This window comes from Salmo trutta, chromosome 17, assembly GCF_901001165.1.
Source record: "Salmo trutta chromosome 17, fSalTru1.1, whole genome shotgun sequence".
In the NCBI taxonomy this organism is placed as follows: Eukaryota; Metazoa; Chordata; class Actinopteri; order Salmoniformes; family Salmonidae; genus Salmo; species Salmo trutta.
In genome coordinates this window covers 6,852,114-6,873,737 of record NC_042973.1, presented here as the reverse complement: position 1 = coordinate 6,873,737, position 21,624 = coordinate 6,852,114, and the positions used below count along the sequence as shown (strand labels likewise).

Genomic DNA, 21,624 nt, shown 5'->3' with positions numbered 1-21,624 from the left:
TAAAATTAAGTGAAATAAAATGTACTTTTTTTACTAAGTTACACTACCCTAATGGGACTCATTTCGTGGAACAACCGGCTTAGGTGAACATCCTTCTCAGCGTTACACTTTAGCTCGACTATAAGCGTTGGTTTTGCCATCAGCGTCGTGTCAATGTGACGTTCTACCTGCTACACAGAGCGCGGAGAGGAGCAGCGGGGGAAGACCCTCTTTATTCTATTTTCCCCGATTGTACTGTATCATATTTATCAATAATGCGTAAATACAATATCTTTGGTTGTTTTTTTGCAAGTACTCTTAAATTGTTACTAGTGGTTGTACTAAATTATCTTCTAATTACACATTGCTTTTGTTAGCATTTTGAACATAAATAAATGTAGTAAATGTAGCTAGCGAGCTATCGTTTCCATAAATCCTAGTAAAACATCCAGTGGTGTCTAGTGGAGGCCATTTGCAACCGAAATCAACGTTATTTCTCATTATTTCAATTCAGCGCGCGTCAGCCGTCAAAAATTGGATGATGCCATTGGATGTGACGCAATGCGAGCGCAACACTGGCAGTATAGACAGGTTGGTTGTTTGGCAACAAAACTGATGGGTGCTCAACTATGGGGCAAAACAGACAGGGTTGGCTTAGATATTTGACAACAGGTAAACTATATTTTGTCTCTAATGTTTATTGAAAGCATAAATACATTTGTACTATGAGCACTTGTTGTCTCTTAAATGCATCGTTACATTTGTTGGTTAGCTAGCTAGCGAATTTTAGCCATATTATCATTTACATGAAATCAGTTAAAACACCTCAAAGCAAGACATGCTATCAAGAACAAGATGAAACGAGCTGAATCCAGCCACCTAATATTCCCCATAGGGCAGTTTCTTGTCATTGTTGCTAGCTATCTGGCCATCCAGAATCAGGGCAGCTTCTTGTCATTGTTGCTAGCTATCTGGCCATCCAGAATCATGGCAGCTTCTTGTCATTGTTGCTAGCTATCTGTCCATCCAGAATCATGGCAGTTTCTTGTCATTGTTGCTAGCTATCTGGCCATCCAGAATCATGGCAGTTTATTGTCATTGTTGCTAGCTATCTGGCCATCCAGAATCATGGCAGTTTATTGTCATTGTTGCTAGCTATCTGGCCATCCAGAATCATGGCAGTTTCTTGTCATTGTTGCTAGCTATCTGGCCATCCAGAATCATGGCAGCTTCTTGTCATTGTTGCTAGCTATCTGGCCATCCAGAATCATGGCAGCTTCTTGTCATTGTTGCTAGCTATCTGGCCATCCAGAATCATGGCAGCTTCTTGTCATTGTTGCTAGCTATCTGGCCATCCAGAATCATGGCAGTTTCTTGTCATTGTTGCTAGCTATCTGGCCATCCAGAATCAGGGCAGTTTCTTGTCATTGTTGCTAGCTATCTGGCCATCCAGAATCATGGCAGCTTCTTGTCATTGTTGCTAGCTATCTGGCCAACCAGAACCATAGCAACACACACAGACTTCTGCCCCGTTGAAGCTTGTGTATCGTTTTAGTGACGTTGTCAGCTAACCCATCTATAGAATCAAATCAAATGAAATGTATTTATATAGCCCTTCTTACATCAGCTGATATCACAAAGTGCTGTACAGAAACCCAGCCTAAAACCCCAAACAGCAAGCAATGCAGATGTAGAAACACGGTGGCTAGGAAAAACTCCCTAGAAAGGCCAAAACCTAGGAAGAAACCTAGAGAGGAATCCGGCTATGAGGGGTGGCCAGTCCTCTTCTGGCTGGAAGCTTTCATTGATTTCAAAGGAATCATTCCCTCAACGGGTGATGTCTGACAGCAACGCTGGACGCCCTGATGGCTATAGTGTTACAGTAGCAGGGCCGTTATCTTCACCGCAGCCAATAACCTAAACCACTGTCCACACGACCGACTGCACCAGTGGGATCAGTATTCAGAAATAAACACAGCTGTTCATTTGGAGGTCTTAGTCAAAGGGTATTTTTAACCTTGTGTGCCTTGTAGTATACATTGCATTTGAACCATTTTTGCACAGGTGTTTTATTTTCATTCCCTTGGGATCTCCTGTGGTTCACAGTATATGATTATGAACTGTAGAGGTCGCTCCTCATTCAGCTTTCAACTTTGTATTTTTTTTTTGTGTCACATTATACCTGAAGAGAGAAATATCCTTCTAGCACAGTGGTCACCAATCTTTTTCTGAGTCAAAATGCAGGCCGAGATCTACCGCTCAGACGTAAGCCTATTCAACATAAACCAATTATAAACAGTTTTCTAGCAATTATATTTGTGCAGTAGGATATAGGCCCATTACATTATCACTGCATATTGACTACGCTTGAATTGCCCTGCTAATGTTTGTTCTTCTTAGACCATTTTAAAAGTATATTTAAAAACTTGAAGTATACGATCTCACTGTTAATAGATCATTTGTTGTATTACTTGTGAGGCACAGTTTAGTGAGCATAATAATTTGCTTTTTTCTAATGGACTAATTACCTGCTTCTGATGGTCAGTCTGAGGGGAGGGCGCGGCGTCCCTCCTCTCTCCCTCCCTCAGCTGAGAAAAGTGGACACAGTCTTCCAGTTGATGGCGAAACTTAAATTGCATTGAATTATTTCTGCCTCATGCACCAATTCATGTTGTTATGCCTGACCAGAGAAAGTGAAATATTTCTCGATATTCAAATAAGACACAAGCCGCAAAAAAATAACAACACAAGCTTATGGAAACACTTTGCTATACTCGTTCATTACAGCGGCAGTGCTGGTTGTAGAGTGAGTGGAAGTAGGGAGAAAGTACATTTTATGGCTTATGAAAGTATTGAACAAAGTGTTGACAGTGCTGAATAACAACTTAAACATGAAGTTACTCATAAAAACAGCAGCTCTTTGTTGTATTATGAGTCTCTCTCTAGTCATGGTTTTCTAAGTTTTGAAATGTCACAGTATCAACTTTGCTGTGTGTTCGAGGCTTCTTTTTATAGTCTATGGCTCGAGGAAACTGTACAGATATATAACGCCCTGGCCATAGAGAGGGGTTTTTGTTCTTTATTTTGGTTAGGCCAGGGTGTTACATTGGGTGGGCGTTCTATGTTCCTTTTTCTATGTTTTTGTATTTCTTTGTTTTGGGCCGTGTGTGGCTCCCAATCAGGCACAGCTGAAGGTCGTTGTTGCTGATTGGGAGTCACACATAAGGAGCAGGTTTCCCCTTTGGGGTTTGTGGGTAATTGTTTCTGTTAGTGTTTTGCACCTGACAGGACTGTTTGGCTGTCGGTTTTCTTGTTTTGTTTGTATAGTGTTCTTTCGTTATTAAATATTCAATGATGAACACTAACTCCGCTGCACCTTGGTCTACTCTCTCTCACGACAGCCGTTACAAGATACAGTGATCTGAGCTATCTGATTGGCCAGCGGTAGACCTATAGGTGCACTTGATTTGCTCTCTGGACCTGCCGGGTAGGCTTTGTTCTACCTTAAGGCACATGAAATGGTTAAAAATGGGAACTGCTGAATCAAGTGCACCTACTGCCAACAGCGCAAAACGAAGAACAAAAACAGGAACCCAGGGGTTTAGCGTTGGGTTTTTTACAGAAATGTTTGGTGATCGACCTAGGAATGACTTGCAGATCGTGATCGGTTGGTGACCACGGCTCTAGTGTATAACATACTTTTTGACTATGATAGTATCACAGCTGAGGAATATGTTATTAAATTGACAGGTAATCGCTTTGATTGCATGTTGTACATTTACCAGAAAGGGTGAGTAAGTGCTTTTCACAAACAACAAATACACTATATTGCCTGACTCAAAAAATGCCACCCTCATTGACTGCCCTAAACTACAAAACAATCCATTAATAATGTACAGTGCACCACACATCTTACAGAGACAGGCATTTCAGCCAGCAGACCATGCTAATTTTAAAAAACTTTTCCAGCTTCATCTTCAGCTCAGTTTACTTGAAAACAAATTACCTGTACATAATGAAAATACATTTATGAACAAATTACTGCCTCCCTATATGCCCATCTCACTGTCATTTACATAAATAACTAAAAGGTTTCATGTCCGCAAAAAATAAATGAAACCTCTTTGGTCACAAACTAATATGCAATTATGAGAATCCAATTTTTTTTCACAAGCTGATGTGCATAAAGCCCATGAAAGTAAACTTTTCAGGAAATGAGGTAGGTTAGAAATCAAAGAACAATAACAAACAGTTCCAGGACGAAACCCGCTTCAAACTGCTAAGCAGATGTATTAATTTCAGTAATACTGGAGTGCCAAAGCCAACGTATTAGTTTCCTTATCTGTTCACTCTCCCACTCAGAGGCACTTTGTGTCTGCCTCCTTTGTGCTCCTCTCCACAATAGAGGCATTAGTGTTCATATTATATTGGCCTCCTTTGGAGTTAAAATATGGTTTACATATAATTGATAGTCTGATGAAAGGAGGCCAGTCAAATTAAACCCCAGGGATCACCTCTAATTGACAAACGCAAGCTTTATCCCTCAATGATAAATAGTATGTCCCCTTTGGCAGCAGATAAGCTCAGCTAGCAAGGGACAGTAGATAGATGTCAGAGGTGAACATTTCAGACTTGAAGTGCATCCAAAGGCAATTGTGAAACATGCATTCTGTATTCATAAAGCGTATCAGAGTAGGAGTGCTGGTCTAGGATCAGGTTCTCCCTGTCTATTCATTACAATCAAGGCAAAACTGATTCTAGATTAGCACTCCTACTCTGAGATACTTTGTGAGTACAGGTCCTGTAGTACAGAAGACCATAAAACCACTGGTCTTACACAGGCAGCCCGATTCTGATATTTTTTCCACTAATTCATGTTTCAAACTCATTCCACAGAGGGTCGAGTGTCTGTGGGTTTTCGCTCCTCTCTTGTACATGATTGACGAATTAAGGTCATTAATTAGTAAAAATCTCCCCTCACCTGGTTGTCTGGGTCTTAATTGAAAGGAAAAACTAAAAACATCCCTGCAATAATATGCCTTTTGACAAATCAGATCTTTTCACATCAGCTCTTTTTCAGAGCTGATCTGATTGGTCAAAAAGCCAATTAGTGAAATAAAGATCGGAATTGGTATGCCTTTGTAAACGCAGCCTAAGAGCGTTGGAGTTTGAAAAGCATTACTACTTGAAATTAACATTCTTTCATTGATCACATGAAAGTATATATTATTACTTTTACTCTGTTCAGGAGGAGTGTAAATGTTTCCTGTAGGCTGGATGGGCTCATGATGACATATTGTGCTGATTTTGCTATAGGTTTTACATGTTGAACTAACTGCTGCTGTTTTCTTAGCCAGGTCTCCACTGTAAAACACTTTGCCTCAAAGGACTTTCCCGGTGAAAGACAAATGAAAAGTGTATTTTTTTTTACATTATAAACATCATGTTTAACAAGTCATGATTCTGGTATCATAATCAGAAGGCTGATGTACATTGCATAACAATAAGGCTGTACATGTCACACAATGTCTGTGATTAACCCATTCATCATTTCTATGAACCAAAGGATCAGGAAAGTTATGTGTAATGTCATTCATTCATTCATTCATTAGTTATGACCATAGGTCTTCAGCAAATGGTGTGTGTCAAAAACCTTTGAATGTATTGTAATGTGAAAAAAATCTACATCAAATAATAAACACTGAGGTACTGTAGAATTTCAGATTTCCATTTCAACATTGAATGTTTTGTATGGTAGAACATTCAGCACCAATGCATTGTGGGAAAGGTTAAACACTTCATGGGTATTTTTCAAACAAGGCCACGTTTCAATGTTGTCAAGTGTTTTAGATAGAAATGTCATGAATAGAGCTGACGTGATTCCTTACTCCACATGTTCTACATTGCATATTTCTACCTGAATGTTCCAAAAAAATTGTGTCCTGCTTAACGTGCCCCAGGTTGTGTTCTGTTGCGTAGCCTTCACCCAGACGTTTGCACCCGTTTACCCCTCATGCGTTTAAAAGCATCAACAAAAGAATGACTGGAGGGAGTTTGCTCCATTTCCTCACACCAGTTCATTGTTTTTGAGTCCACGAGAGAAAGTTTATAAAATAGAATAATTTCACTACCTTGGCTGAGGTCGTCTGAGTAAACAACTTGACTATGAACATATGTTAATTTAGAGCCACTGTTGAGCCAAATGCACTCTACTCAAATATAATGTCAAAATTCACCTCTTTCAATTCCAAGTCATCTGTTAAAAATGTATTATAATATTTAACTTGTATGCATGAAACATTTTCATGTTTCTATATTGAGTAAATGGAACAAGGGGAGCATCTACAAATACCTAGGTGTCTGGTTAGACTGTAAACTCTCCTTCCAGACTCATATCAAACATCTCCAATCCAAAATCAAATCTAGAATCGGCTTTCTATTCCGCAACAAAGCCTCCTTCACTCATGCTGCTAAACTTACCCTCGTAAAACTGACTATCCTACTAATCCTCGACTTCAGCGATGTCATCTACAAAATAGCTTCCAATACTCTACTCAGCTAATTGGATGTAGTCTATCACAGTGCCATCCGTTTTGTTACCAAAGCGCCTTATACCACCCACCACTGCGACCTGTATGCTCTAGTCGACTGGCCCTCGCTACATATTTGTTGCCAGACCCACTGGCTCCAGGTCATCTATAAGTCTATGCTAGGTAAAGCCCCGCCTTATCTCAGCTCACTGGTCACGATAACAACACCCACCTGTAGCACGCGCTCCAGCAGGTATATCTCACTGGTCATCCACAAAGCCAACACCTCTTTGGCCGCCTTTCCTTCCAGTTCTCTGCTGCCAGTGATTGGAACGAATCGCAAAAATCGCTGAAGCTGGAGACTTACATTTCCCTCACTAACTTTAAACATCAGCTATCTGAGCAGCTAACTGATCACTGCAGCTGTACATAGTCCATCTGTAAATAGCCCACCCAATCTTCCTACCTCATCCCCATATTGTTTTTATTTACTTTGCTGCTCTTTTGCACACCAGTATCACTACTTACACACCATCATCTGCTCATCATAATCTGCTCATCTATCACTCCAGTGTTATTTTGCTAAATTGTAATTACTTTGCTACTATAGCCTATTTATTGTCATACCTCCTCACGCCATTTGCACACACTGTATATAGACTTTATATATATATATATATGTATGTGAATGCATGAAATATTTTCTATTGTGTTATTGACTGTACGCTTGTTTATTCCATGTGTAACTCTGTGTTGTTTCTGTCGCACTGCTTTGCTTTAACTTGGCCAGGTTGCAGTTGTAAATGAGAACTTGTTCTCAACTAGCCTACCTGGTTGAATAAAGGTGAAATAAAATAAAATAAAATCTACTTTTAACTGTAACATTGCTACCTACAGGAAGTTGGTGATTCTACAAATCCGCTGATATTGGGAAACTCACCCCAAAACAAGACCATTGACTTCGGAGTAAAATAAACAGGCCGAAACGGATCGCAAACGCTCAGTCAAACATCTACTCTGCACTGTCTAGATGTCTAATCAAAATGCAGAGCAGAAATTCCCTGTTGCTAATTAAAATGCTGCTCAAGGCAATCTCAATTTCAAAACTTTAATGTCTAGTGGAAATATTAGAACTCTTGGTAAATTCTCAGCTGCAGTCTTTTTTAGATAGAAATTGTATTCTGAATGCTTAGCAGTCAGACTTTAGGACAGGACACAGCATTATCTCGGTTGCTTCTCTAGTCATAATGACATAGTTAACACACTAGACAGGACACAGCATCATTGCCACGTCCTGACCATGGTAAGCTGTTATTTTCTATGGTAGAGTAGGTCAGGGCGTGACAGTGGAACTACACACACGCTGCACCTTGGTCCTCTCCTTTTGACAGCCGTGACAATCATCTCGGTTGCTTCTCTAGTCATAATGACATAGTTAACACACTAGACAGGAAACAGCACTGCGCTGCCTTTTATATTCGATACAATTGATCATGAACTCCTGCTACAGAGTTTTTTTTAATTTTACATATTGTTTTTAGATCAGGCGGACTGCGGCTGCTTAAAAAAATGGCCTGCACGACAGAAGTCAATGTTTATCTGGTGATGGAGTTCAGTCTAATTTTCTTAACATAACCAAAGGAGTCCCACAAGGCCCGATGCTAGGTCCAATACTGTTCACTATTTACATGAATAATGTTGGTCTGTCCCTGAATAATAATAAATGGGGCTTACATCTCTATGTGGATGACACAGTTATGTATTCCCGTGCCCCTTCAATGCAACAGGAAATTCATGACCTTCAGCTTGGCTTTGGTTCAATTCAAGAATCACACACACACCGATCTGAAATTAGTGCTAGATGTTGATAAAATCAAATGTATGTTTTTCTCCAGGTCTCATAAACTTGATCCTAATAAACTACATATTGTATCTGTACCTTGAGAGGAGGCCAAATTGAGCCAGGCCACCGTTATAAATATGTAGGTATTTAGATTGACGATAAACTGTCCTTTAAAACACACATTGATAAGCTGACTAAAAGTTGTGAGTAAAGATTGGTTTCCTGTATAGAAATAAATCCTGTCTCACTTTTGAAAATAGGAGGAAGATTGTTCAAGCAACACTCCTCCCAGTAATTGATTCTGGAGACTCAATCAACATGTACACAGCAGCCTCTGTGTTAAAACCTCTAGATTCAGTCTATAAATCAGCCTTGTGTTTTATCACTGGGGATCATTTTCGTACGCATCATTGTCTCTTATATAGTTCTGTTGGCTGGGAGTCTGACTACCAGAAGGACCCAACATTGGCTATTATTCGTATATAAAGTTCTCCTCCAGAAACTCTCATCACCTCACTTCTAAATTAGAAATCTAGTAACTATAAGACTCTCTCTCAAGACTAGATGGTTCTAGAAGTTCCACAGGTCTCCTCTGAGTTAAGACTGGTTGGTTCTAGAAGTTCCATGGGTCTCCTCTGAGATAAGACTGGTTGGTTCTAGAAGTTCCATGGGTCTCCTCTGAGATAAGACTGGTTGGTACTAGAGGTTCCACGGGTCTCCTCTGAGTTTGGGACGACTGCTTTCAGTTACTATGCCCCTCAGTCCTGGAATTACCTACAGGTCACTCTAAAACTTGATTATTTGGTCCCAAAAGATTAATTTAGTGCTCTGATAAAAAATGTGACCAATGGAAAAACTGCACTTGTTTTGATTGATTGTATATATTAGTTTCTAATGCCATTTTGAATGGAATGTCATTTATTTGAAATGTTGTAACTGTAATTTTGTACTGATCATGCTTAAATGTGTTGCTCACATTGCTTGAACTGTTGTTTTCAGGGCACCATTGGAAATGAGACTGTGGTCTCAATGGGTTCCCCTGGTTAAATAAAGGTTAATAAAACATGTACAAAATATATCCTGTACGTGTGACACATATCCATGCATTTAATATTGTGTGACTTGAATAAGGGGGAAGACCTACTTTATATAGTAACCTTGGTTCCCTGTAGAAGGGATGCGACACCTCACTACTTACAACATCTCACCACTTGCTCTATATGGAAACCGCCTCAATTCACACCATGGAACCTATGGAGATAGTGTGATTTCTAAGAGAAGGTGATACGACAGCTCTTAAGGGAGAATAAATCAATGTATTTATTAAACAGGACATCAGCACTACCACACCTACCATGAATGATACAAATAACAGAATTGATGCTGTTGATTTCAAACAGCGTTGTGCCGCGTTGTTCGTTGATCTGAAGGAGTGGTACGCCGCCGACCATGAGATAATGATGCAGAGGATGTCAGAGATAGAGCTTTCAAGTCAAACTCCCCTGGTGATTCAAAAAATAAAAAGATCATTTCTGAATATCGTGATGGAAACAGTTCTTAACAGCCACATTTATAGTTTTTTTTTACAAATATGGAGAGTTTTGAATCAGAAGGGTGATGTACATTGCGTAACAAGGGTGTACACGTCACAGCTAGACTGTGTTTTCCCTGTCATCATATTCACGAACCGAAGAATCACAAAGCAGATGGTATTGCCTCAATCCCTTTAATTGCTCACAGTGTCCTTTGTTAATAGTACTGTACGCTTGAAAACGCGTGAGATCTTTGAGCACCTAGAATTTAAATTGCTTTTCAAACGAACACAACAAACCCTGCAATTTAATTGGGGGTAATGAGGTGGGAAAAACAAGTGTTTCTAATTTAACTTCAGAAATGTAAGTGATGCATTCTGGTTAGATAACATTGGCTAGCTGATGACACTTTGGAGGCACCCTCGCTTTATTTCAATAGCTTGTCCTTGCTTCCACATGTTCTTTTCCTTCTGTTCTCTCCTCACTTCTCACTGATGTTTTGAGAAGGCGAGGGGAGTACAGGAACAAAGAAGACAAGGAAGCAAAGAGACTATTGAGAAAAATCCAGGGTGCCTCCAAGAGTCTAGTCATGTTAGAGAATATTTAAACTGGAGTCACACTTTTACAAACAGAGGAACAAAACAAAGGAAGATGACGGGGTGTGGATAAAGGGGAACAACGTAAAAAAATATATAAAACAACACTGGACAGAAATTGAGGAGCAAATAGTCCATAACAAATAGTCTAAACAGTCCAGAAAGTCAATAGACCATAGGACAGGAAGTGGATGGAAGGAGGTGGACAGACAGAAATCAAATCAAATCAAATTTATTTATATAGCCCTTCGTACATCAGCTGAAATCTCAAAGTGCTGTACAGAAACCCAGCCTAAAACCCCAAACAGCAAGCAATGCATGTGAAAGAAGCACGGTGGCTAGGAAAAACTCCCTAGGAAAAACTCCCTAGAAAGGCAAAAAACCTAGGAAGAAACCTAGAGAGGAACCAGGCTATGAGGGGTGGCCAGTCCTCTTCTGGCTGTGCCGGGTGGATATTATAACAGAACATGGTCAAGATGTTAAAATGTTCATAAATGACCAGCATGGTCAAATAATAATAATCATAGTAGTTGTCGAGGGTGCAACAAGCACGTCTGGTGAACAGGTCAGGGTTCCATAGCCGCAGGCAGAACAGTTAAAACTGGAGCAGCAGCATGGCCAGGTGGACTGGGGACAGCAAGGAGTCATCATGCCAGGTAGTCCTGAGGCATGGTCCTAGGGCTCAGGTCCTCCGAGAGAAAGAAAGAAAGAGAGAATTAGAGAGAGCATATATAAATTCACACAGGACACCGGATAAGACAAGAGAAATACTCCAGATGTAACAGACTGACCCTAGCCCCCCGACACATAAACTACTGCAGCATAAATACTGGAGGCTGAGACAGGAGGGATCAGAAGACACTGTTAGAAAGAAAGTGGACGGACAAACAGCGCCAGGGCACATGGTGCTGACTCACTAGCAAGGCAATGGCGTCTAGGTTTCGAGGAGATGAAACACTAACGTTTTTAAAAGGAGGCAAAAAGAGATCAGGAGGATATGACACGTGTGAAACCAAAACACATTATTGAGAAATAGTCCCCTGATTCTAAATTATACTCTGAAAGGGATTCCTTTTCATATGAGTTTTTCCTGTCAAGTTCATAATTCTTAAGTCTTCCATTATCCTGTGAAGGCCTGTGACGAGATTTTGTATTACACATGGTTTCCTAAAAAGCCTTTGATGAGATCAGTTGCGGAAAACTTCTAATGGAAATATGTTTCTCATGATTAACAAATAAGTGTTGGAATCATGAATCAGAAAGGTGCTGTACATTGAGTAACAGGAAGGCTGTACATATAACATCTGTGATTAGCTTATTAATGATTTTTATGAACCAAAAGATCAGATATTTCATGGATGTCATTAGAGTTCCATTTCAACATTGAATGCATTGCATGGTAATACATTCAACATCAATGCATTGTGGGAAAACGTAAATGCTTCATGGGTATTTTTCAAACAGGGCCACGTTTGAACGTTGTCAAGTGTTTTAGATAGAAATGTCATGAATAGAGCTGACGTGATTCCTGACTCTACATGTTCTACATTTCATATATTTTTATCTAAATGTTCCAAAACATTGTGTCCTGCTGAACGCTCCCCAGGTTGTGTTATGTTGCGTACCCTTCACCCAGAAATGTGCACCCGTTCACCTCTCATGCATTTAAAAAACATCAACAAAACCATTGGTTGGAGGGAATTTGCTCCATACTACTTAAACTAGTCCATTGTTTTTTAATCTATGGGAGAGAGCTAATAGAATATAATAACTTTTTTTTTTCAGAGGAAATTACTACCTTGGCTGAGGTCCTCTGAGTCAACAACTTGACTATAAACATATGTTAATTTACTGCCACTGCTGAGCCAAATGCACTTTACTCAAATATGTCAAAATTCACCTCTTGCTACTGCAAGTCATCTGTTAAAAGTTAATTATTATATTTAACTTGTATGCATGAAACATTGTCATGTTTTTATATTGAGTAAATGGAACAAGGGGAGCATCTACTTTTAACTGTAACATTGTTACCTACAGGAAGTTGGTATCCTGCCCTGGAGACTTCCTGAAGTCACATTATAAAACAGCATGTATAATTTTAATGAAAGCTTCTGAGCGTTCCAGAGTGGCAGGTAACCTAGTGGTTAGAGCGTTGGGCCAGTAACTGAAAGGTTGCTGGATCAAACCCCTGAGCTGAAAAGGTAAAAATCTGTCAATCTTCCCCTGAGCCAGGCAGCTAACCTACTTTTCCCCAGGCCCTGTGGATGTCGATTAAGGCATCCCTCCGTACCTCTCTGATTCAGAGGGGTTGGGTTAAATGTGGAAGACGCATTTCATTTGAAGGCATTCAGTTGTACAACTGACTAGGTATCCCCCTTTCAAGTCCTTGAACATATTTCATGGAAATATAGTCATCACCAATGCATTGTGGGAAAAGCTTCATTGCTATTTTTGTGAGTCAACTGAAATTACATAGTTTGACTATTTACAGTTGGGGAAATCATCAGAATGGGATTACTAAGAATTCTGGGGTCAAATAAACAGCTGTTAAAGTACAGCTGAACCAAATATGCACTTATTTAAAATGTAATCGCAGTGTACAAATTCAATACAAGCTTGAATTACTTTAACGTTGAGTAAAGGATATGACTGAAACAGCAACTCTCATCTGTAACCTACAGGAGGTTAAGAAAATACAGAACCACTCTTGCCCTGAAGACCCCTTTAAGTCACATCATGTCATGGATGTGATCTGAATTTACAATTTAACCCGTACCTACTTCCTAGCAACTCATGTAGACTAGATCTGAGAGGATTGTGGAAAGGTGAACTAGATCTGAGAGGATAGAAAAGGTCAAACTAGATATTAGATCATTGGAAAGATAAAAGCAACATGGCAACATATCCTCCCAGCCAATCAGATCTTAAGGAGGTGCCTATAGGGTGTAAGGGCTATAGGGATTGATTTGGAATTCAGAATTAGATGAAAAGAGTGTGCACAATGGGTGAGTTTCATTCTCGTCCAATTTCTACACTCCAACAGCAGGCAGTGTGATGTGACACTTTTTTGTTAACGAGTTCATTAAAAGTGCAATCTGTCATTTTAATTCCGGTAAAATGTATTGACCGAGCAGGGCTGAAGTGGAGGGTCAGAAGGGGGATGTACATTGCGTAACATTGAGGTTGTACATGTCACAGATGATGTACTGTGTTCCTCCCGTTCATCATATTCATGAACCGAGCGATCAGAGATAGCTGAAGGGTTTTCTCCAGGTTAGGATTAGCCTAAAGGGTTCTCACCAGGTTTGGATTAGCCTAAAGGGTTCTCTCCAGGTTAGGATTAGCCTAAAGGGTTCTCTCCAGGTTAGGATTAGCCTAAAGGGTCCTCACCAGGTTTGGATTAGCCTAAAGGGTTCTCTCCAGGTTAGGATTAGCCTAAAGGGTTCTCTCCAGGTTAGGATTAGCCTAAAGGGTTCTCTCCAGGTTAGGATTAGCCTAAAGGGTTCTCTCCAGGTTAGGATTAGCCTAAAGGGTTCTCTCCAGGTTAGGATTAGCCTAAAGGGTTCTCTCCAGGTTAGGATTAGCCTAAAGGGGCCTCACCAGGTTAGGATTAGCCTAAAGGGGCCTCACCAGGTTAGGATTAGCCTAAAGGGGCTTCACCAGGTTAGGATTAGCCTAAAGGGTTCTCTCCAGGTTTGGATTAGCCTAAAGGGTTCTCTCCAGGTTAGGATTAGCCTAAAGGGTCCTCACCAGGTTAGGATTAGCCTAAAGGGTCCTCACCAGGTTTGGATTAGCCTAAAGGGGCCTCTCCAAGTTAGGGCTAGCCTAAAGGGTCCTCACCAGGTTTGGATTAGCCTAAAGGGTTCTCTCCAGGTTAGGATTAGCCTAAAGGGTCCTCTCCAGGTTAGGATTAGTCTATACATTTGAGGTAACAACCTGCAGTGTCCTTTATTCATGATTTGCTTAGAATATTCAATATTATTCTATACTTTAATGCAACTAGAACTAGAATGTATTGTTTTGTAAGAAAAAATAAAATAAAACTTGCTATTAACTTTGGAAATATTGTGAGAAATGTATGAACGTATTAAATTAACTTCATACATTTTGCTCTTTTGAATATTCAGCACTGACGCAATCTGATAAATTGCCAGCTAGAGATACTTGGGCTTGATCTGAAACACGTGTTAAACTCATTTCACGGAGGGCTGAGGGTCTGCGGATTTTTGCTCCTCCCTTGTACTAGATTGATGTATTAAGGTCACTAATTAGGTCACTGACTCCTCTCACCTGGTTGTCTAGGTCTTAATTGAAATGAAAATCCAAAAAAACATCAGACACTAGGCCCCTCCAACTCAACTCTGGACCTCGAAGCCAGTGCCACTGCATTTTTTCATTGTTCCCCTCTAATCAGGGACTGGCTTAGACCAGGTGGGGGCAATTCATTACCAGGTAGAACAGAAATAGCTCAGTGGTCTGTATCGGGTGCTTGGGTCTGGGTATTGAGTATTGGGTGCTTGGGTCTGGGTGCTTGGGTCAGGGTATTGGGTGCTTGGGTCTGGGTGCTTGGGTTTGGGTATTGGGTGCTTGGGTCTGGGTATTGGGTGCTTGGGTTTGGGTATTGGGTGCTTGGGTTTGGGTATTGGGAGCTTGGGTTTGGGTATTGGGTGCTTGGGTCAGGGTATTGGGTGCTTGGGTCTGGGTATTGGGTGCTTGGGTCTGGGTATTGGGAGCTTGGGTTTGGGTATTGGGTGCTTGGGTTTGGGTATTGGGTGCTTGGGTCTGGGTATTGGGTGCTTGGGTTTGGGTATTGGGTGCTTGGGTCTGGGTATTGGGTGCTTGGGTCTGGGTCTGGGTGCTTGCGTCAGGGTATTGGGTGCTTAGGTCTGGGTGCTTGGGTTTGGGTATTGGGTGCTTGGGTCTGTGTATTGGGAGCTTGGGTCTGGGTATTGGGAGCTTGGGTTTGGGTATTGGGTGCTTGGGTTAGGGTATTGGGTGCTTGGGTCTGGGTATTGGGTGCTTGGGTTTGGGTATTGGGTGCTTGGGTTTGGGTATTGGGTATTGAGTGTACAGACAGCAATAAATTAATCTGATGCAGATCCGTTTTTATATGCTTTAATTTGCTGAAACCCCTCGCTAATGACCACACTGAGTGAATCTTGCAAGAGCATTAAAAACCTGACTTATTGGCATATACTAGACTTTGGGTGGTGTTTAGAAGTCTGATATAACGAGAGGTAACATTATATTATGTGAGTATCAGGCTGTCGTAGGCCTTGGGGCTAATAAGGACTATACACCTGCATCATAAACCCCATATTCTGAACCTGTTCTCCACTGTAAGTCATCTGGGGCAGAGCCCTGCACCAATTAGGAAGCAGAAATTAGTACTGCATACAGAGTCTGGATGGGAAACTAAAGTTCATTCATGGAAGGAATTTGACACAGAATAATTCAATGTGACATTTCCATTATTTCAACTCATTTGTAATTTCATTGTAAAGAGAATGAGGTAATGACTGCCGGATGAGGACTATTTCATTGTAAACCTAAGAGAATTAGGTAATCATTGAGGACTATTTCATTCTAAACCTAAGAGAATTAGGTAATGATTGAGGACTATTTCATTCTAAACCTAAGAGAATGAGGTAATGATTGCCGGGTGAGGACTGTTTCATTGTAAACCCAAGAGAATGAGGTAATGACTGAGGACTATTTTATTCTAAACCTAAGAGAATGAGGTAATGATTGCCAGGTGAGGACTATTTCACTGTAAACCTAAGAGAATGAGGTAATGACTGAGGACTATTTCACTGTAAACCTAAGATAGTGAGGTAATGATTGCCAGGTGAGGACTATTTCATTCTAAACCTAAGAGAATGAGGTAATGACTGAGGACTATTTCATTCTAAACCTAAGATAGTGAGGTAATGATTGCCAGGTGGGGACTATTTCACTGTAAACCTAAGATAGTGAGGTAATGATTGCCAGGTGAGGACTATTTCACTGTAAACCTAAGATAGTGAGGTAATGATTGCCAGGTGAGGACTATTTCATTCTAAACCTAAGAGAATGAGGTAATGACTGAGGACTATTTCATTCTAAACCTAAGATAGTGAGGTAATGATTGCCAGGTGAGGACTATTTCACTGTAAACCTAAGATAGTGAGGTAATGATTGCCAGGTGAGGACTATTTCATTCTAAATCTAAGAGAATGAGGTAATGACTGCCGAAGAATATTTGTCATCTCCGAGTCTGATATGAATCTTTCTGAGCTATAGTCTTTTGTCATTAATGTCTAGATACATTGTGCAACCTCCTCAGTGTGTGTTCAGACTACGACAATATACACTGCTCAAAAAAATAAAGGGAACACTTAAACAACACATCCTAGATCTGAATGAAAGAAATAATCTTAATAAATACTTTTTTCTTTACATAGTTGAATGTGATGACAACAAAATCACACAAAAATAATCAATGGAAATCCAATTTATCAACCCATGGAGGTCTGGATTTGGAGTCACACTCAAAATCAAAGTGGAAAACCACACTACAGGCTGATCCAACTTTGATGTAATGTCCTTAAAACAAGTCAAAATGAGGCTCAGTAGTGTGTGTGGCCTCCACGTGCCTGTATGACCCCCCTACAACGCCTGGGCATGCTCCTGATGAGGTGGCGGATGGTCTCCTAAGGGATCTCCTCCCAGACCTGGACTAAAGCATCCACAAACTCCTGGACAGTCTGTGGTGCAACGTGGCGTTGGTGGATGGAGCGAGACATGATGTCCCAGATGTGCTCAATTGGATTCAGGCCTGGGGGACCGGGCGGGCCAGTCCATAGCATCAATGCCTTCCTCTTGCAGGAACTGCTGACACACTCCAGCCACATGAGGTCTAGCATTGTCTTGCATTAGGAGGAACCCAGGGCCAACCGCACCAGCATATGGTCTCACAAGGGGTCTGAGGATCTCATCTCGGTACCTAATGGCAGTCAGGCTACCTCTGGTGAGCACATGGAGGGCTGTGCGGCCCCCCAAAGAAATGCCACCCCACACCATGACTGACCCACCGCCAAACCGGTCATGCTGGAGGATGTTGCAGGCAGCAGAACGTTCTCCACGGCGTCTCCAGACTCTGTCACATCTGTCACGTGTGAACCTGCTTTCATCTGTGAAGAGCACAAGGCGCCAGTGGCGAATTTGCCAATCTTGGTGTTCTCTGGCAAATGCCAAATGTCCTGCACGGTGTTGGGCTGTAAGCACAACCCCCACCTGTGGACGTCGGGCCCTCATACCACCCTCATGGAGTCTGTTTCTGACCGTTTGAGCAGACACATGCACATTTGTGGCCTGCTGGAGGTCATTTTGCAGGGCTCTGGCAGTGCTTCTCCTGCTCCTCCTTGCACAAAGGCGGAGGTAGCGGTCCTGCTGCTGGGTTGTTGCCCTCCTACGGCCTCCTCCACGTCTCCTGATGTACTGGCCTGTCTCCTGGTAGCGCCTCCATGCTCTGGACACTACGCTGACAGACACAGCAAACCTTCTTGCCACAGCTCGCATTGATGTGCCATCCTGGATGAGCTGCACTACCTGAGCCACTTGTGTGGGTTGTAGACTCCGTCTCATGCTACCACTAGAGTGAAAGCACCGCCAGCATTCAAAAGTGACCAAAACATCAGCCAGGAAGCATAGGAACTGAGAAGTGGTCTGTGGTTACCACCTGCTGAACCACTCCTTTATTGGGGGTGTCTTGCTAATTGCCTATAATTTACACCTGTTCTCTATTCCATTTGCACAACAGCATGTGAAATGTATTGTCAATCAGTGTTGCTTCCTAAGTGGACAGTTTGATTTCACAGAAGTGTGATTGACTTGGAGTTACATTTTGTTGTTTAAGTGTTCCCTTTATTTTTTTGAGCAGTATATATCACCACTTTTCTTTGTTCCTTCTACAAATGAGTTCAATGTTTCAAATGCTCAACAGGGAAAGGGGGAAATCTAGTCAGTTGTCCAACTGAATGTATGTTCAACTGAAATGTGTCTTCCGCATTTAACCCAACCCCTCTGTTCCATCGGAGCTGTTATCTCCAACCAAACTCAGAGTTAGAATCTGTCTGAAGTGTGAAGCCTGAACAGTGTCCTCACCCCAAAAAAATTCTGAAGGGTTTGATTTAAACAGCAACAAATAATCCCATTACCATATGATTTAACTACCTAATCATATAGAAATCGCATTCCCAATCAAGAAGGCAATTCACAGCTCTGGTACATCTCGAGATCTTTGTTTTTTAATAAGCCAAATGATGCTGAATGTGAAATGTTTGTTCGGTTATCCCTAGTCCCATTAAAATGATGAGGCCATTACTTCTCTGTTTGAAGACCTGTGATTGTATATTACAGTATTTACAGTCTCGTGTCAGAGCGACAGCCGTCTGCACTGATGGCTCCTGTCAACTGCAAGAATGACGCCATCTGACGGAAGATATGTAGATTTGAAAACTTGACTAAGTACAGTATTGGACCATGCAGAGAAAGAATGTAGTCTGATAAGCTGTTCTACATTCATTTCCATTACCCAGATTTTCTCATTGAGCTTGTTGATGACATCGTATGGCAACCTCTCCCTCAATGTAAGCTAGACAAAGGAGATGATCGTAGGAAAAGAAGGGCCGAACAGGCCCCATTTAACATTGACGGGGCTGAAGTGGAGTGGGTCGAGAGTTTCAAATTCCTTGGTGTCCACGTCACCAACGAACTATCATGGTCCAAACACACCAAGACAGTTGTGAAGAGGACACGACAACACCTTTTCCCCCTTAGGAGACAAAAAAATAATTGCCATTGGTCCCCAGATCTTGAAAAGTTCTACAGCTGCACCTTCGAGCGCATCCTGACCGGTTGCATCACCGCCTGGTATAGCAACTGCCTGGCATCCGACCGTAAGGAGCTACAGAGGGTAGTGCGTACGGACCAGTACATCACTGGGGCCAAGCTTCCTGACATCCTGGACCTATATACTAGGAAGTGTCAGTGGAAGGCCCTAACAATTGTCAAAGACTCCAGACACTCAAGTCATAGCTGTACCGGAGCGCCAAGTCTAGGACCAAAAGGCTCCTTAGCAGCTTTAGTTTTAGTTTATTAGTAAATATTTTCTTAACTCTATTTCTTCAACTGCATTGTTGGTTGTAAATAAGCATTTCACGGTATTCGATGCATGTCACAAATAAAATTCTATTTGATTTGTAATAAGGGGAGACCCCTAAAAGCAGAGGCTGTCATAACTCCAATCTCACACAGTCTCCTTTCCTAGTTTGGAGAGGTAGAGAGAAATGGTCAGTTGTACAACTGAATGCATTCAACTGAAATGTGTCTTCCACATTTAACCCAACTCCTCTGAATCAGAGAGGTGCGGAGGGCTGCCTTAATTGACACCCTGGGAACTGTGGGTTAACTGCCTTGTTCAGGGGCAGAATTACATATTTTTACCTTGTCAGCTCTGGGACTTGATCCAGCAACCTTTTATATATATATATATATATATATATATATATATATATATATATATATATATATATATATATATATATATATATATATATATATGAGATGGATTTAGTACAGCCAACCTTTGTCTGACGGCTATGGGAAGGACAGAGAGGGTAGTGTAGCGACTCCAAAGGTGGTTGACCAGTTGACATTTTCACTTTGCCTCTGTCAGTCAGGGGGAATGGCTTGTGACAGGCAGCTAGGATTGGCCTGGATCAACGCCCAGCCATGACTCCTCGGGCTCAGGCTACACAGACAGCTCCATGTGGAACCTGAGATAAGCACCAGGATCAGGGCCGGCCCTAGCCCCTAAGAAAATTAAGCGACCGCTTAGGGCCTCGGGAACACTAGGGGGCCCCCAACCAAAATAAATACACACATCACTCACACACGTACGCCTGTGGTGAGTTAAATTAGGGTCAAAAGGATACCAGGCACACCTTGTTTGACTCGGTTATACAACATGCTGTCATGACAACTGTCAAGTAACATTGAAGTCCTCTAACTAAGCCAGCAGTCTCAACCTGATCAATAAACAAAAATATACAGGGATCCAGCAAACATTGCCCCAATTTCCCCATGTGGGTATTCGGTGGAACAGGTGGGTGGGTGCAGGCTAGCCCACAGCAATCCCACATCAGGCCAACACAGGCTAGCCCAGCATAACACCATTGGTGTAAACTATATACACTTGGTAGTATTAAAATATCTTTGAGATGTTATTGCCTAATACTAAAAGTATTAATTCCCTAACACTGACAAAGTGTAACAGCGTCAGCACTAAGCAAAGTGTTAATTTAACAATAAAAAAATGTGGACACCCGTATAGACACTCGCTCAGTGTTAAATGGAATAGTGTCAGTGTTGATTTAACACAGGAGAATTTGCTGTGAAGTTGTAATTTTACAATATTTCCACAATGCTGGCCTTCATGTTTAGAGTCATTGAAATGATTTGGGTTTCAGCGATAGCATTGTTTTGCACAGTGAAAGGAAGATGGACAGTTGTTGACTTATTGTGTCAGCATTTCAAAAAGTTGCAATAACTTTTCCAAATTGGGAAACCTACTGTAGTCACAAAAGTAAATATTCCTTAGCCAAGGAGTCCTGCGGTGGTGCTTTTTTTTAATGGATTTTGTCTCCAGGTGAAATTTATTCTGATGCCCCTATAAAAGGGTGAAAAGGGATGAGGAAATATACAGTATTGTGTGGTTGAAATACATAAATCACACTGCAGCCTTTGTGTGAGACTGCACACATAGGAGAAACATTCCACATCCTGTCTTTCCTGTACGGAATTGGCAGGTCGACAATTAATTTATAGGAATTCCCTCTCAAAGGTGTTTGTGTAGCGTTCTCACTGCTTTGAATGAGTCCGTGTCAAACTGACAATTTACCTGACCAAACAACACAACTGCATAAGTCTTTTAGGATGATGTTGAAATTGCTGAAGAACCCTAAAATAAGCAGTTTCTCTTCTTTAAAAATACTATTCTGAAAAATGTAATCTCAGGTAGGCCTAAAAATAAATGATTCCCCCACCCATTTTCAAGTTCCCAAACAGTCATTCTGATTCCCATGTAAAATAGCTTTTATAGT

At 41.3% G+C, this 21,624-nt stretch overlaps 1 non-coding gene across 1 annotated transcript; it reads right to left on the bottom strand.

Moving 5' to 3' along the window:
- Positions 1-5,452: 5,452 nt before the first annotated feature.
- On the bottom strand, positions 5,453-5,548 carry LOC115152532 (small nucleolar RNA U13). Its single transcript, XR_003867532.1, has one exon. It is a non-coding gene; the product is annotated as a small nucleolar RNA U13 (small nucleolar RNA).
- Positions 5,549-21,624: the final 16,076 nt, after the last annotated feature.